This window comes from Nicotiana tabacum, chromosome 24, assembly GCF_000715075.1.
Source record: "Nicotiana tabacum cultivar K326 chromosome 24, ASM71507v2, whole genome shotgun sequence".
NCBI classification, from domain to species: domain Eukaryota; kingdom Viridiplantae; phylum Streptophyta; class Magnoliopsida; order Solanales; family Solanaceae; genus Nicotiana; species Nicotiana tabacum.
This window is the reverse complement of record NC_134103.1, coordinates 92,440,354-92,457,856: the sequence shown is the minus strand read 5'-3', so window position 1 is coordinate 92,457,856 and position 17,503 is coordinate 92,440,354. Positions and strand designations below refer to the sequence as shown.

At 38.8% G+C, this 17,503-nt stretch overlaps 1 pseudogene; it reads left to right on the top strand.

Moving 5' to 3' along the window:
- Positions 1-386: 386 nt before the first annotated feature.
- Positions 387-13,862, top strand: LOC107831814 (cytochrome P450 76A2-like; annotated as a pseudogene).
- The last annotated feature ends 3,641 nt before the right edge of the window (positions 13,863-17,503 follow it).

Genomic DNA, 17,503 nt, shown 5'->3' with positions numbered 1-17,503 from the left:
GGGGCGCTGAGGTGGCATGCGACATGGCATCCACCTCATCAAATGTCAGTGTCACGTAAGATTGGATGTCCACAATGGAAAAATTTAACGGAAGAAGAGTATATTTGAACTAATAGTATAATGACAAAGGTATATTTGGACTCAAAGTATAACGAGGGATATATTTAAATATTTTCTCATAGTACATGGTATAGTTTCCCCTTTGTCGCAAAATAAATATAGTCCAGTAAGATAAGAATCATTAAAGGCTAGTAATGAGGTACCAATTATTTTCTCCTTTCTAATGCTATAAAAAATCATCTAGCAATTGGCATATTCAGTGAGCTGCACTTGGAATCTCGCACTAAGAATCAACAATGGAACACAATATATACATAGTATAGAAAATGGGGTGGGATTGGTACTATCTTACTTGGTCTTCCATCCTCTTAATACCAGCTTTCATCCTTGTTTTACCCCGAAAAAAGTCTCATTCACACCGGCTTCCTCCAGGACCTCCTGGATGGCCAATTTTTGGCAACCTGCTTGATCTTGGAGTTGTGCCACACCAAACAATTGCAGGTTTGAAACAGAGATATAGTCCTGTCGTTTGGTTCAAGATTATATCCGTCAAAACCATGGCAATTTTGTCCGCGAAGGTGGCTGCTGAGTTCGTCAAGAACCATGATATTTCCTTTGCAGATCGCAAAATTACTGATACGGTGGTGGTACATAATTACAACAGTGGTTCCTTGGCTTTAGCCCCATATGGAACCTATTGGCGTGTGCTAAGGCGGATATGCACTATGCAAATGTTCACTGATAATAGGCGATAAGTATGTAGTTTAACTACTATTTGCACTTTAATTTAGCTGCACTTTATTGATATTTAAATGTTAAATGATAACAAATTACTCTAATTAAGAACTTTATGCTTTGCAGTAGCAAGTCCGGGTTACGAGGGCGTTAAAGAGTGTTTTGGAGCTAATATGGAGCATTGAAGGCCAATTGGAGGTTAGCGCACTTAAAAAGAAGATAGAAAAATGTTGCAGAAAATCCTCCAGGTGCGCGGTCTATGGGTGGCTGCGCACGTGCTTCCGAGAAAAATCGTCCAAGGAAAATTTTGTAATTTGAGAGGTGACTAACCTTGACCTATATAAAGCCCAGCTCACCCAAAAAGAGGGTATCTCTGTTTTTAGAACAACTTTGGAGGCAAGAACAAAAAGAGAGCAAGACGGAGAATTCACCTACGAGTTTTTCATCTTCATCTTCTTAATTCTATTATTGGTTATGACTTTTATATTTAGTGATTTGTTTTCCAGTAGTATGAGTAGCTAAATCTGTTATCTAGGGTTGATGGAACTAATTGTTGAATGAAGTCTTGATTACATTTTGATATAATTGAGCCGTTTTTACTCTATAATTGTTCGACTATGTGTTTCTTGTGATTAATTGAAAGCGCCTTTGATTAATCGTGTCAAGTTGTCTAGTGTTGTTTGAGAAATAATACTTGATTAGATTGTTGTTGAACAATGCCACTTTCGAGTAAGTTAAGAGATTAATTACTTGAATTTAAAAGCGGGATTAGAGATAACAAAGCTTTGGTGTGATATTTATGAGTTGTACAAATTGTCAACTAGAGTAGTTCGAGAGAATGCTTCTAGTAAATTATCGTAATTGATCGAGAGATAAGTACGGTAAGCAAGAACTCATTATCTTTATAGAGTGTTACGACGAGATTATAGCTAACGTGTCAGGAATTAATCTGACAATTGGGGAAATCAATAATCCTAGATTCTTTTACCCTTGAATTCAACTTCATTCTTGCTTATTGATAGTTTTTATTATCATTTTTCCTTAGTTAAATAATTTTTGTTAATTATCAAATAAATTCTTGAACTCTGAAAATTGTCTGAGCTTATCATTAGCGATACTAAAAGTTGTATCAAATAGGTTAGTTCCCTTTGGGATTCGACTCCGGACTCTTGGACCGAATTATTTTTGCAACGACCGCTTAGTCCTTTTTATAAGGCATAGTTGGGCGTGATCAAATTTAGGAGTTGTTGCCGGGGAACTAACAGTATTATTTATTACAGCTTGGAAGAATTGCTAGGATTTTTAGTTTAGATCAATTTTCTGTGGTGTTAAAAATATTTCCATTGAAATTCTAACGTTTGTAGTCTTGGGTGTTATAGGTGCATGCATAGGAACTTATCAAGAACTGGTGAGCTACTCGAAGTGTTATCAGATCCAGAGAAAGTTTTCAAGGCGCTAAACCATGCAAAGAAGAAAAGCAAACAACAACAAAACTTGACAGAACAAATCGAACCAGACATGGATGACGAAATAGAAATCCAATCAACAACAGAAACAATGCGAATGAACCAAACAATCAGGGTGTGGTGCCTCTTGTACCAGAAGCAGTATTATATGATTGGGCACAACCCACCGCCGATAATCTGGCAACTGCAATTGCAGTTCCTCAAATACAAGTGAAATCATTTCAAATCACAAACAACCTGCTACATTTGTTGCAGAATAAGGGACTGTTCTCAGGGTCACAAATTGAAGATCCTCAGCAACATCTGAAGAATTTCCTGTCTATATTTGTCATGCAAAGGCAACCTAACGTGACACCGGACGCAATAAAGTCTTTATTGTTCCAATTTTCGGTGACAGGAGAAGCTCATACTTGGCTTAATTCACTCCCCATAAACTCCATCACTACTTGGAAGGAATTAGTCAAGAAATGTTTGAACAAATTCTACCCACCCAATAAAATTGCGCAATAGATTGATGATATATTGAGCTACAGGCAGAAACCAACAGAATCACTACAAGAAACGTGGGATAGGTTCAAGGGTATGCTGGTCAAGTGTCCACATCATGGCATTCCGGATCAGATGTTGGGGGAGAGATTCTACATAGGACTGGATGACGGCTTAAAGGCCAATGTTGATGCTTCAGCTGGTGGAGCATTTTTGAGTAAAACATTCGGAGAATGCAAGATCCTACTTGATAAGATGGCCCAAAACTCAGGATGGATGACAAGAGCCTCTACGATTACTCCGGTAGTTCACTCAGTGGCTTTGGACCCAACAATTCCATAGCTGAGAATATGGCCACTCTAATGACACAAATGAGTATCCTCACCAAGAATATTGATGAATCAGGCCAGAAGCAGCAGGTTCACATAGTTGACGCAACTAATAGGGGTTTATGTACACCATGCATTAATCAACCATATGTGTGCTCGTGGAATGCGGAAGGTGACAACCAGCACTATCAAGAAGATATGAATTATGTAGCCAACTATGGGGGACAGAGGCAAGGTGGTCAGAATTGGGGCCAACATAATTAACAGTACAGACCAACCAAGCAACAATACAATACCATTCTAGGGGGAGCATGACCACAAGGCCAAGTCGTGTCTTATCAAAGGCAGCAGGGCTACAATCAGAAGCACCAACAACAGTTGGCTTACCAACCGCCTCATCAACAATAGGACAGTAATATGATAGAAATCAAGGGCATGCTGCAACAACTCATAGGGACAAATGGAAAGATGTAAGAAAAGTTAGCCCCACATGATTCGGCTATTAAAGGAATTGAAACTCAATTAGGCCAGTTATCTATAGCATTGAACAATCGCCCACAAGGAATGTTGCATGCAGACACAAACAACAATCCAAAGGAGTAGAATCCAAATCAGCTAATAGCAGTGAGTCTCAGGAATGGAAGGGATTTAGACAGAGAGCAAGAAGTTTTTCAATTAGGAGAGACTCAGTGCCAAGTACTCCAGTGACATTAGAGACCGACGAGTCAACGGAGCTCACATAAGTTGTAATTGAACAAGCATAAGTAAACAAAGGCAAAGAGAAGGAATTTGAACAACTCCCAGAACAGGTGGTGGAAAAGGCTCCTAATAAAGAAAAGACACCAAGCAGTGGGCAGAAGCTAACTCCTGCAGCCATTCCCTCAAAGGTTGGCAAAACAAAAGAAAGATGATAAATACAGGAAATTCATGGAAATACTTAGACAAATTCAGTTGAATATTCCACTGATGGATGCTTTGAGGGAAATGCCAGGCTATGCAAAAATGATGTAGGATCTGATGTCTCGAAAATTTGACATCCAGGACCTGTCTACCGTAACTCTAACTCAAACTTGCAGCGCAGTAGTGACAAGGCATATGGCTCAAAAATTATCTAATCCCGGTAGTTTCACTATCCCATGTACAATTGGAAGTTATGCTTTTGCTAAAGCATTGTGTGACTTAGGCGCCGGTATCAACTTGATGCCTTTGGCAATCTACACAAAATTAGGCATTGACAGAGCTAGACCTACCTTAATGTTGTTGCAACTGGCTGACCGCACAGTCAAATAGCCGACAGGAATTCTGGATGATGTGCTCGTCCAAGTGGGGAAGTTTGTATTTCCTGCCGACTTCGTTATTCTTGACTGCCAAGTTGACGAAGAAATACCAATAATTTTGGGGAGGCCGTTCTTAGCCACTAGGAGAGCAATGATCGACTGTGAGACTGGAGAGTTAAAAATGAGGTTGAATAATGAGGAAATAATATTCAATGTTCAACAATCTATGAGGAGGCCCAGCGAATTTACAAATTGTTCACTAGTGGAGGCGGTTGATGTAATACTATAAGAGGAGGATGAAACCCTTAATGTCAGAGATCCGTTAGAAGCTTGCTTGATGAATTTGGAAGATGTGGATGGTGAAGAGTTGACAGAATGGGTCATGGATCTCGAAGGTCAAGGGTTCTGGAAAAGGGAACCCCAGTTCGAGCCACTATACTTAGAAGAAAGGGCAACACCACCTGCGAAGCCATCAATAGAGGAGCCACCACAGTTGGACCTGAAACCGCTTCCAGCTCACCTCAGGTAAGCCTTCTTAGGGCCTAACTCTACTTTTCTTGTTATTATTTCATCCGGTTTGTTAGCTGTTTAGGTAGAACAACTCCTACAGGTGTTACAGGAATGTAAGACTGCTATTGGTTGGACCATGGCAAATGTAAAGGGTATCAGCCCGGCCTTTTGCATGCACAACATTCTCTTGGAAGAAGGGTAAAATCCTTCCAGAGAACATCAAAGAAGGTTGAACCCGAACATGAAGGAAGTGGTACAGAAAGAAGTGATCAAATGGTTAGATGCATGTATCATCTTCCCCATCTCTGATAGCAACTGGTTCAATGTAGTTCAGTGTGTGCCAAAGAAGGGTGGAATGGCGGTCGTGCAAAATGAGAATAACGAGTTGATATCGACTCGTATAGTCATGGGTTGGCAAATTTTCATGGATTATAGAAAATTGAACATAGCCACCCGGAAAGACCATTTCCCCTTGCCATTCATTGACCAAATGTTGGATAGGTTGGCTGGGCGATCTCACTTCTGCTTTTTGGATGGATATTCGGGGTATAATCAGATCTTAATAGCCCCTGAAGATAGTGAGAAAACATCTTTTACTTGTCCGTATGGCATCTTTGCCTTTCGGAGAATGTCGTTTGGCCTGTGCAATGCACCGGCTACATTTTAGAGGTGTATGTTAGCCATTTTCACTAATATGGTGGAGGATATTATGAAAGTCTATATGGATGGTTTCTCAGTGGTGGGGGATTCATTTGAAGACTGTATTCACAATTTAATGCTGAACTGGGAGAAGTGCCATTTTATGGTACAAGAAGGTATAGTATTGGGGCATCGAGTGTCCAGTAAAGGCATTGAGGTCGACCATGCTAAGGTTGAAATGATTTAGAAGTTTCCACCACCCACTTCGGTCAAGGTAGTGAGAAGTTTCCTTGGGCACGTTGGGTTTTACAGGCGATTCATAAAATATTTCTCTAAATATTGCTAACCCCTTACGTAAACTCCTTGAAAAGGATCATCCTTTTGTGTTCTTTGATGATTGCAGGTTGGCATTTGAGGAGCTGAAGAAGAGACTGGTGACTGTATCAATCATTGTTGCACCTAACTGGGAGCAACCATTCGAGCTCATGAGAGACGCGAGTGACTATGCTATAGGAGCAGTCCTGGGGCAGCGAAAGGACAAACTGGTGTACCCAATTTACTATGCAAGCAGAACGCTAAGCGGTGCACAACTCAATTATACCGTGACTGGGAAAGAGATGTTGGCTGTGGTGTTTGCCTTCGACAAATTCATGTCTTCTTTGATTAGTTCAAAAGTGATTGTTTATACTGACCATGCAACACTTAGGTACTTGATAACAAAAAAGGAGTCAAAGCCACGCTTGATCCGTTGGGTTCTTTTGCTACAAGAATTTGGTTTGGAGATCCGCGATTGGAATGGGACATATAACCAAGTGGCAGACCACCTTTAAAGGTTGGAGGGAGCTGAAAAGAAAGTAGAGGTTGAAGATATAACTGAGACATTATCGGACGAACAATTACTAGGACTGGCAATGGAAGAGACGCCATGGTATGCTGATATTGCTAATTATTTGGCAAGCGGTATTGTACCTTATGAACTCTCTTTGATTCAAAAGAAAAAGTTCTTTCGTGATTGTCGGTCTTATTACTGGGATGAACCTTTACTCTTTAAAATATATGTAGACAACATGATCCGGAGGTGTATCCCCGAGAAAGATCAATATTCTATTTTACAGGCTTGCCATGCTTTACCATATGGTGGGCACTTTGGAGGAATTCGGACAGCGGCGAAGGTGTTAGAGTCGGGTTTGTATTGGCTGAAATTATTCAAGGATGCCCATGCTTGGGTGAAAAGTTATGATGAGTGCCAAAGGACATGCAATATATCTCGTTGTCACGAGATGCCGATGACTACAATTCAAGAGGTGGAAGTATCTGACATGTGGGGGATTGATTTTATGGGACCATTTGTCAGCTCGTAACCTAACAAGTACATATTGGTAGCAATTGACTACGTCTCCAAATGGGTTGAAGTTGTGTCCCTTCTAACAAATGATGCCAAATGAGTGACATGTTTTCTAAAGAAAAATATTTTCACATGTTTTGGCACTCTGAAAGCTATAATTAGTGATGGTGGAACCAATTTTTGCAATAAAGCATTCGCAAGGCTATTAGAAAAGTATGGAGTTCTCCATAAGGTTGCCACACCTTACCACCCACAAATGAGCGGCAAGTGAAAGTGTCCAATAGGGAAATCAAAAGTGTCCTGACCAAAACAGTGAATGCGACAAGGACTGATTGGGCAAAGAAGTTGGATGATGCATTATGGGCGTACCACACAACATTTAAAACTCCAATTGGTATGTCTCCATACAAGTTGGTGTTTGAAAAACATGACATCTTCCAATGGAGCTTGAGCATAAAGCCTTATGGGCACTGCGGCAGTTGAACCTGGATATGGAAACCGCAGGCACAAGTAGAGTCATAGAGCTACATAAACTCGAGGAATTCCGGTTCCATGCATTCGAGAATGCAAGATTGTACAAAGAAGGGATGAAGATGATGCATGATAAGCACATTCTAAATCGGAACTTCAAACCCAGAGATCTAGTGTTGTTATACAACTCGAGATTAAGATTATTTTCGGGTAAGCTGAAATCTAGATGGTCAGGACCATTTAGAGTTGTGCAAGTGTTCTCAAGTGGAGCAGTAGAAATTGAGTCTGAAGATGGAACGAATAGGTTTAAAGTGAATGGACAAAGGTTGAAACATTACCTTGGAATGGTTGAATAAAAAAGGGAGAAAGTTGTGATATATTTGGAAGAGCCTCAATATGTGAGTGAAGTGCAATCATGAAAGCCTGCGTTGTGCCGCGACATTAAATCAGGCTCTTCCTAGGAGGCAACCCATGATTTTGTTGTAATTCGTCGTGCCGCGGCGTTAAATCAGGCGCTTCTTGGAAGGCAACCCGATATTTTTTTCTTTGTTCTTATTTTTCCCGATGAAAGTATTGATAGGTCTATTAATGTGTAGGGATGAAATTGTCAGTGACGGAAGGACTCGAGGTGAGTAAATCCATCCGGATATAGGTAAAACGTGGCTAAAAAGGAGAAACTTCGAAGTACAAACGTGTGCGGCCGCGCACAGGCCGCGCACTTTCGGACCCCTACTGTTGCACATGCGCGACCGCGCACTGACAGCAATTTTTGACTTCCACTGCCCCATGTGCGCGGCCGCGCACTGGGCACCATTTTTAGGTTATTTCATTAGTTAATTTTCTTATTATTATTATTATTTACTTACTAATAACCGACCACCCTCCCCTTACTCCCCACAAATCTGAATAACAACAAAACAAACCCTCCTCTCTCACAACAAACACACTCCCAAAACTCTCCTTTCTCCCCAATTTCAAAAGCAAAAAAACCTATCTCCCTTTCCTCCTCTTCCCCACTCAATCACTCCCCAATCTCTATTCCTCACAAGCTTCTTCAGGTAAGTGTCGTGGCTTCTATTTTCCTTTTCATTCAGTTTTTATTTCTTTTTAGTTTTTCCAATTTTTTCTTTTTTTCTTCTCTTTTAATTGTATGGTAGTAGAAGTTATTATTGTTCCTTTATTTGCTTTGTATTACTAAGTATACTTGTTGGTATGTGAGGATAGTGGAATTTCATTTTGTTGGGTTGGATTAGACATTGTTAAGATTGTGGTGGAATTGAGGTATAATTGGGTGTTTGGGGGAATTTGGGGTGAAGTTGCGCATCAAGTGTTTGTTTAAATGCCACAGTGAGTTCGTGAATGTAATTTGTGACCAATTATGCGGGTGAAGTCTTAGTAACCGCTATTGGTTTACACATCCCGCCTTGTACTGATAGTGGTATTTGTTTTGTAGGTACTATGACACCCTCAAACAAAAGACGAACCGCTGGTGCCTCTTCTAGTGGTCATGCAGGCTCGTCCCGGGCACGGGCCTCGACCAATGCACCTCAGTTTGATAGCACAAGGTTTGTATCAAGCTCAGCCCAAGAACGTTTTAGTCAGAAGGCTCCTAAGAAGCCCATACCGGAACGGGGTATTGATAGAGGGTCCATCCAGGTTGTTTGCCCCAATATGTATCAGGAGTTGGTTTGGTGCAGGCTGGTTTTATCTTTGAAGAACCTGAGGAGGCCAACTTGATGGTTGTACGGGAGTTCTACGCGAACATCCCTAAACATGAAGACTATACATGCTCTGTGCGACAAAAGAGTGTTGATGCGTTGATAGACGCCCTTAGGAGGGCGTATCGGCTGCCAATATTTGGTGGGGAGGAGGACTATTATGATATGTATAGGTGAGAACCAACCTCCTGGAATCTGTATTTCAGAACAATCTGTGTGCCAAACAAAGACATAGTGTGGGTCACGCCGGGGCGGAAGCTTAAAAGATTCAAAGTTCTGGCCAGATAAAGTGACCATTGGAAATAATCATGTGGTACCTGGCAGAGCTAATAGTGATGAGTCTGATGCACTAGAGGAGGGAGATGAAGGGCAGGTTGAGGCCGAGGGAACATTTGTGGTTAGAAGGAATACGCGGATGACATGCATGGAACATGAAATGGCAGGGTTACGCACTTCTGTCACGGATTTGGGAACTCGAGTTGATGCACTGGTCACCCAAAATGCAAAATCTGAGAAGAAAATCATGGCTTGGCTGCATACGCTAGGGAGAGCGTGCCATCTCGACCCCGGCACTGTCTCCGATCAGGATTGATGTACCAGGGAAGTTTCCTTTACCTCGCATTTATTTTTTATTTGTGTGGCATGGGGACATGTCACCATTTTAAGTGTGGGGTGGGGGATATTTTGTATGTATAAAGTTATGTAGAGTAGTATAGTTTAGTTAGTTAACATATAAAAAAATCAATTTGTCCCGATGATGGATATCATTCGACACGTTTCTTGAGGGATTCAAGTAGAAGAAAAAAAAATATAAAAAGATTTTCTTTTGTTAGGAGTGTATCAATTCCCCCTTGGTTTTTCTTTGGGCCACGGTTCTTTTCCAAGGGTTTCGTTTGAATCGGGTGTAGTTAGTTTTTTTTAATTCTTTTTTTTAGTTAGCAACCCTTGGGCTGAATTGGAAATAGGATCTCTTAACTTCATTATGCCTTGAATATAGCGGGTACTTTAGTGTGACGCTTAGGGTCAATTGTTGATTCTTGTAAGAGTGCCTTAAATTGTATGTTCTAAACTTGGCTGAAGTACCCTGACTAGAGTGTTTTTATGATCCAATCTGGAGTGACTCTTGTTCCATGTGTGTGTGAGGCTTGATGTATTCTGTGCACTGCATTTGATTCCTAGAACTTGCCCCGTGTATTTGCAAAGCGAAATAGTAGTCATGTTCTGTCTTGAAAGTGATATAGGCGTTTCTTTGAAATAGTAGCGTTGTTCAGTCTTGGAAGTGACATAGGCGTTTCTTTGTTGAGCCAGATATATATAGTTTACTCGCCTAATTGTTATGTATCGTAGTTAACCCCTTTGAGCATGTAATCCTGTTTCTTTGGCAACCACATTACAAGCCTTACCCATTTGTTTGAATTAACCATCTATTTGAAGTTGTTCACCTCTCATGAGCACTTGAATTATTATGAACTGTGTAAAAGTTAAAGTGTGGGGTAGTTGGTTTGGCTTTTGAGTGAAACTAATGAGATAAGGAGAAAGGTGCACTGTTTTGAAAAAGTACGAGCCATTTGAATTGAAAAAGAAAGAAAAGAAAAGAAATAGTTGTATTGCTGTAAAAAAAAATTAAAAAAAATAATATTCCTTGATAAATGGTGACTCTTGATGTAATTGTTCTTAAAGAAGTATGGGGTAATATACGTTGATGTGAAGGTGGAGTGTTGGTTTGACATAAGTATGGACTTGAATGTTAAAGTATATGTATTAAAGTACTTAGGGAGGTGTAGTCACCCTTATATCCAAATATATCCTACCCGACCCGCAGCCTGCATTACAACCAAATAAAGTCCTACTTGATCCTAGACTGAATGAGCTCGATTAGTAGAGTAATACACTACGGGCAAGCCTATGGAGCATCTTTTGTGGCACAAGAATATCGTTTCTGAGGGTGAATGAATTCTGTCTATTTTGAAGTCCCTCATTGTGCGTGAATTTTATTGATTGTGGAATGAGTCTCTATTGTTGTGAGCAGGTACTTGATTCATGAAGGAAAGGTAATTCTTGACCTCTGCGTTAGATTAAGTGAGTAAGTTAGGAATATTGAATGGTGCATGAGAGTCAACTCTTGAGGTGAAGATGTTACACCACTGTGCTCAATCATATGAAATATTCTTGGTGTGATGAATTAGGGAAGTAGCTTAGTGAAGTTAGGCCTCTGTACAATGTGGTTTGATTGCTCGGGGACGAGCAATGGTTTAAGTGTGGGGTATTGATAATAGGCGATAAGTATGTAGTTTAGCTACTATTTGCACTCTAACTTAGCTGCACTTTATTGACATTTGAATGTTAAATGATAACAAATTGCTCTAATTAAGAACTTTATGCTTTACAGTAGCAAGTCTGGGTTATGAGGACGTTAAAAAGTGTTTTGGAGCTAATATGGAGCATTGAAGGCCAATTGGAGGTTAGCGCGCTTTAAAAAAAGAAAGAAAAATGCTGAAGAAAATCCTCCAAGTGCGCGGTCTATGTGCGGCCGCGCATGTCAGGCAGAAACTGGCCAAAGTACGCGGTCGCGCACGTGCTTCCGAGAAAAATCGTCCAAGGCTAATTTGGTAATTTGAATGGCGACTAACCTTGGCCTATATGAAGCCTAGCTCGCCCAAAAAGAGGATATCTCTGTTTTAGAAGAACTTTGGAGGCAAGAACAAAAAGAGAGCAAGACGGAGAATTTTCCTACGAGTTTTTCATCTTCATCTTCTTAATTCCATTGTTGATTGTGACTTTTTATATTGTAATATTGCATAGTAGTATGAGTAGCTAAACCCGTTATCTAGGGTTGATGGAATTAATTGTTGGATGAAGTCTTGATTACGTTTTGATATAATTGAGCCGTTTTTACTCTATAATTGTTCAACTATGTATTTCTTGTGATTAATTGAAAGGGCCCTTGATTAATTGTGTCTAGTTGTCTAGTATTGCTTGAGAAAGAACACTTGATTAGATTGTTGTTGAACAACGCCACTTTCGAGTAAGTTAAGAGATTAATTACTTGAATTTAAAAGTGGGATTAGAGATAACGAAGCTTTGGTGTGATATTTATGAGTTGTACAAATTATCAACTAGAGTAGTTCGAGAGAATGCTTCTAGTAAATTATCGTAATTGATCGAGAGATAAGTACGGTAAACAAGAACTCATCATCTTTATAGAGTGTTACGACGTGATTATAGCTAACGTGTCAGGAATTAATCTGACAATTGGGGAAATCAATAACCCTAGATTCTTTTACCCTTGAATCCAACTTCATTCTTGCTTATTGACAGTTTTTAATCTTATTTTTCCTTAGTTAAATAATTTCTGTTAATTATCAAATAAAATCTTGAACTCTGGAAATTGTCTGAGCTTATCATTAGCGAAACTAAAAGTTGTAGCAAATAGGTTAGTTCCCTGTGGGATTCGACTCCGGACTCTTGAACCGGATTATTTTTGCAGCGACCGCTTTGTCTTTTTTATAAGGCATAACAAAAGAATCAATGAAACAGTGCATCTCAGGAAGAAATGCATTGATGATATGCTTCAATGGATTGACAAGGAAGCATACTATATGGAAAAAAATGAGATTGAGGTAGCACGTTTCATCTATCTTGCATCATTTAGCATGGTCGGGAACCTGATGTTGTCTCGCGATTTAATAGATCCAGAGTGTAAAAGGGCCTGAGATTTCTTCACAGCCTTGACACGACTAATTAAGTGGAGTGGCCGTCCAAATATTTCAGATTTATTTCCATGTCTTAAATGGCTTGATATACAAGGTTTATGGCAAAAGGCAGAACATGACATGGGAAAGGCAATTGAAGTTGCTTCCACATTTGTCAATGAACGCATGAAAGAGCATCAGAACATGAGATTAACATATTCATATAAGCTTTCTTGCCCCTTCTTCTATTGTTTGCTCTAAGATATTGATTTATTTTGTAACAAACTCCCACTGACAAGGATAATCTCAGGAAATGTTTATCGCTGCTTCAGAGACAACAAATAGCAGTTCGGACTGGGCATTAACAGAGCTCCTGTGCAATCCTGAATCTATGGCCAGAGCGAAAGCAGAGATTACTGAGGGTGTAGGAAACAAGAAGTTTGAGGAGAGTGACATTGATAACTTGCATTATATGCAAGCTGTTGTCAAGGAAACGCTGCGTTTGCATCCTCCTGTTCCTTTCTTAGTTCCAAAAAGAGCAATTAAAGACACGAGTTTCATGGGATATGACATACCAGAAGACACTCAAGTCTTTGTCAATGTCTGGGCAATTGGAAGAGACCCAGAATTCTGGGAAGACCCTTTGGCATTTCGGCCTGAGAGGTTTCTCTGTTCGAAAATTGATTTCAAAGGGCAATGTTATGAGTTTATACCATTTGGTGCTGGCAGAAAGATGTGCGTAGGCCTTCCCTTAGCTAATCGCATATTGCACCTTGCTTTGGGCTCATTGCTCCAAGAATTGTTAGACAAGAGTGGGTTGCTTTAGTGGCAGCACCCTTCACTTCCAACCAAGATGTTGTGAGTTCGAGTCACCCCAAAAGCAAGGTGGGGAGTTCTTGGAGGGAAGGAGCCGGGGATCTATTGGAAACAGCCTCTCTCTCTGGCCCAGGGTAGGGTAAGGTCTGCGTACACACTACCCTTCCCAGACCCCATTAGGGAATTATACAGGGTTGTTGTAGCCTTCTTGATAATGTAACTCCTAAAACAATGGACATGAATGAGAAGATAGGATTCACAGTGAGAAAGCTCCCACCTTTGAAAGCAGTACCGAGAAAAAGAAACATCTACACATGAGCCAACCAGAACACACTCAAGGCTTGTATATGCCTTTCTTGCATGGTTGCATGTATCTGAATAATAAAAAGCCAACATTTCCTAAGGTTTACAATCTGTGCCACTTCTTTCCTCTCTTAAGTACACTTAATAGTTTTGTCTTCACAAATTTAACTGAAAAATTTCTGTAGCCGGAATGCATTATAAGAGTTGACAGAGATGGTTTCACTCACCCTCTACTTTGACAAAAGTAAAAATAAATCAAAACCAACGTCTATGTAAAGTGAACGAGGTCATCATACCAGCCAAGTTTTCTCCTTAATTTTTCTATTATTAATCCCTCCTCTCTAGTTCACTGGCATCATTTCTTTTTTATCCATTCAAAAAATAATGACATATTTCTAAATTTAGCTTAAACTTTCTACTTTACACTTAATGACAAGTTTTAATAGCACACACAAATAATATGGAATGTTTAGAACAACAAGATTCAAAAAATTTATAACCATACAAATATTATGACATGTTAAAAACCCCAAATTTCAAAAGTATTCTTTTCTTTCTTAAACTAGAACCACATCAAACTATGTTACATGAATTGAATTGAAACAGAGGGAGCAAGTTATGTTTATTAGCTCTTAAATGAGGTAGATGACATTGAGAGAAAGAGTATTCCACCAAAATAATGTATGCCACACCAATGTTGTAACAATTATAATGTATAAACCTCATTATGCCTAAATAACTTTTAAACATATAATTAGAAGTGTTTCTTTGTTTTCTCCATAAATCTATCAGTTAACATTTGTTTCCTTATATCATATTGTTTTTAGTTAAAGAAAGCTTTATAAAAGAAAATTCACATATAATAGGTTATATCTTGTGCAAAACAGGATTATGATTACTATCGGTGTACAAAAGTTAAACTCTTTGCATAATCTTCTTCTGTACATAGACAAGGCAAAGAAAAAAGGTCACCCTGCCACAGGCAAGGAACTTGAGAAACTAACATTCTTATGCTAAAGGGAAAAAGGGATTTGAGCAAATAACTTGTTATGCAGAGTACGCTTGCTGATTTTACGAGAGAAATTAAACCCAATCCATAAATTTATAATTGCTTGACAAAAACTTCAAGTGGTATATGCTTCAGTACTGGTTTTGAAAGATTCTAAATTTACATGTCTTTCCAAAAATTACAATTAGCATACATGGTACAATAAAACAATTGAGGATGATCCTATCCATATTAGCAGATAGATATATCGTGAACATGACCAAATCCCTAGCCAGCTATTTTAGAATCTTTTATGATAAGATATAAGAATCGTTAAAGACTAGCAATTCTTTTCTATTTTCAACTGAAGACAATATTATATCCCATAGTTTAATTGAAAACACATGATGCAGTCTTGCAGGCACTTCCCAACTAATGATAGCAATTCTCTTAATATTGAAGTGAAAAGAATTATAGAGAAGACAATTATTATATCCTGTGCTCAATCGAATCCTTGGGACTAGGACAATTTCGATTGCTAGTATTATAAAATAGTTTTTCGTAAGACATAATCTTGTGCAACTTGTAAGAGGATTAAATTCCTTAAGGACAAACAAGCAATTTGTGGGATCGAAAATTATTTTATATTTTGTTTTATTGAACTAATATTTCTTTACTTATCTGATTTTATGATATTGAACACAGCTAAACAACAATCTGAAGGAATTTATATAATCTGGTGGAGTTAACTGCTTGTTCTTAAGAGAATTATTTTTCGGGTGGCGAAGTAAAAAAATATTGGAGTGGAATTATGAAGTTCTTGCACTTTCTGCCGACGATGCCAAATAATATGACCAAAGGATTCGGAAAAGGGAAAAAATTGTATATATTGTAGTGAAGATGGAAGTTTTCATCTATGAGGGATGGAAAGAACAGACAGAACATTGTCATTTGTCGAGAAGAAAATGACGATTTGAAGGTATTGTCTGGAACTTGAATTTTTTGCTGATTAATTAAAGAATCAATAAACAATGGTCCAACGTTTGAGGATGAGATATTGTCTTTAAATGTGTCATGGCTTGGAGTTATTAAAACGGCATGTTGATTCGAGAAAAATGGTAACTGTTATAAAATAAAAATTGTAAAGTAAAGACAAGTATAGAGAGAAACTGATATATTATTTAAACTTTAAACTTATGTATATAATGAACTGAAAACTCCTTTATTTATAGAAGAAAGGAAGCAGCTGCGAGACTTTTCTTTAGCTGCTTGTAAATTGTCTGCATGGGCTGCTTGCAACCTGCCTGTTTAATAAGAAACCGCTGCAAATCATTTCATTGAGCTGCTTGCAACCTGGCTGCATCAGCTGCTTGTAGATAAACTTCAACATAGTACTAAATGGATAATATTGGAGTAATAAATGAACATCCACAATATAATTATTTTCATAACACTCCCCCTTGGATGTTCATTAAAAGGTATTGTGCCTCGTTAAAATCTTACTAGGAAAAACCCATTGGAAAAAATCCTAGTGAAGGAAAAATAGTACACATATTTAGTAATACGCATTTCTAGCTGCCTCATTAAAAACCTTATAAGGAAAACCCTGTGGGAAAAAACTTTAGTAAGAAAAAAAGAGTACATCGCGTATTTTACTCCCCCTGATGAAAACCTTGTTTCAAATATTTGAGTTTCCGCATTCCAATCTTGTATACCATCTTCTCAAAAGTTGAAGTTGGCAAAGATTTAGTGAATAAATCTGCCGGATTATCACTTGAGCGGATTTGCTGCACATCAATGTCTCCATTTTTCTGCAGATCGTGTGTGTAGAATAATTTTGGTGAAATGTGCTTCGTTCTATCTCGTTTTATAAATCCTCACTCCAATTGGGCTATGCATATATCATTGTCTTCGTATAAAATTGTGGATCTTTTATCACACTCCAAACCACATTTTTCTTAAATAAAATGAATCACTGATCTTAACCATACGCATTCCCTACTTACTTCATAAATAGCTATTATCTCAGCATGATTTGAAGAAGTAGCAACAATTGACTGCTTTGTGGAGCGTCATGATATGACAGTACCTCCACATGTAAACACGTACCCGGTTTGAGATCGAGTTTTATGGAGATCAGATAAATAACCTGCATCTGCATAACCAACAAGATCTGCATTACCTTTGTTAGCATAAAACAAACCCATATCAAGAGTTCCCTTTAAATATCGCAAAATATGCTTAATCCCATTCCAATGTATCCGAGTAGGAGAAGAGCTATATTTTGCTAGTAAATTAACAGAAAATATTATGTCAGGCCTTGTAGCATTAGCAAGATACATAAGTGCACAAATTGCACTGAGATATGGTGTTTCAGGACCAAGGAGTTCCTCATCCTCTTCTGAAGGTCGGAACGGGTCCTTATTCACTTCAAGTGATCGAACAACCATTTGTGTACTCAATGAGTGCGCTTTGTCCATGTAAAAGCGTTTTAAGCCCCTTTCTGTATAGGCAGATTGATGCATAAAGGTCCTATTTGCTAAATGTTCAATTTGCAATCCAAGACAGTTTTGTTTTTTCAAGATCTTTCATCTCAAATTCTTTCTTAAGATATTCAATTGCCTTTTGGAGCTCTTCTGGAGTTCCAACAAGATTTATGTCATCAACA